At 42.6% G+C, this 674-nt stretch overlaps 1 non-coding gene across 1 annotated transcript; it reads left to right on the top strand.

The window, feature by feature from the left end:
• The first annotated feature begins 243 nt into the window (after positions 1–243).
• On the top strand, positions 244–351 carry LOC130958295 (small nucleolar RNA R71). The gene has a single exon (XR_009077424.1). It is a non-coding gene; the product is annotated as a small nucleolar RNA R71 (small nucleolar RNA).
• The last annotated feature ends 323 nt before the right edge of the window (positions 352–674 follow it).

Here is a 674-nt window from a genome sequence, read left to right as displayed (position 1 = left end):
CTGAGCCAATATGGCATTCAGAGCATCAATCTCAAGAACTCCTTTCTTCTGACTTGTCCCATTGTTCACAGGATTCCTTTCAGAAGTGTACATGAATTGGTTATTTGCAACCATTTCAATTAGCTCTTGAGCCTCTGTAGGCGTCTTCTTCAGATGAAGAGATCCTCCAGCAGAGCTATCCAAAGACATCTTGGACAGTTCAGAGAGACCATCATAGAAAATACCTATGATTCTCCATTCAGAAAGCATGTCAGAAGGACATCTTCTGATCAATTGTTTGTATCTTTCCCAAGCTTCATAGAGGGATTCTCCATCCTTCTGTCTGAAGGTTTGGACTTCCACTCTAAGCTTACTCCATCTTTGGGGTGGAAAGAACTTTGCCAAGAAGGCATTGACTAGCTTTCCCAAGAGTCCAGGCTTTCTTTAGGTTGAGAGTCCAACCATATTCTAGCTCTGTCTCTTACAGCAAAAGGGAATAGCATCAGTCTATAGACCTCAGGGTCAACCCCATTAGTCTTGACTGTGTCACAGATTTGCAAGAATTCAGCTAAGAACTGATGAGGATCTTCCATTGGAAGTCCATGGAACTTGCAATTCTGTTGCATTAGAGAAACTAATTGAGGCTTAAGCTCAAAGTTGTTTGCTCCAATGGCAGGGATAGAGATGCTTCTCCC

The sequence above is a fragment of the Arachis stenosperma genome, chromosome 10 (genome assembly GCF_014773155.1).
Source record: "Arachis stenosperma cultivar V10309 chromosome 10, arast.V10309.gnm1.PFL2, whole genome shotgun sequence".
In the NCBI taxonomy this organism is placed as follows: domain Eukaryota; kingdom Viridiplantae; phylum Streptophyta; class Magnoliopsida; order Fabales; family Fabaceae; genus Arachis; species Arachis stenosperma.
The sequence above is the reverse complement of the archived record's forward strand: the minus strand, read 5'-3'. Positions and strand labels throughout refer to the sequence as shown.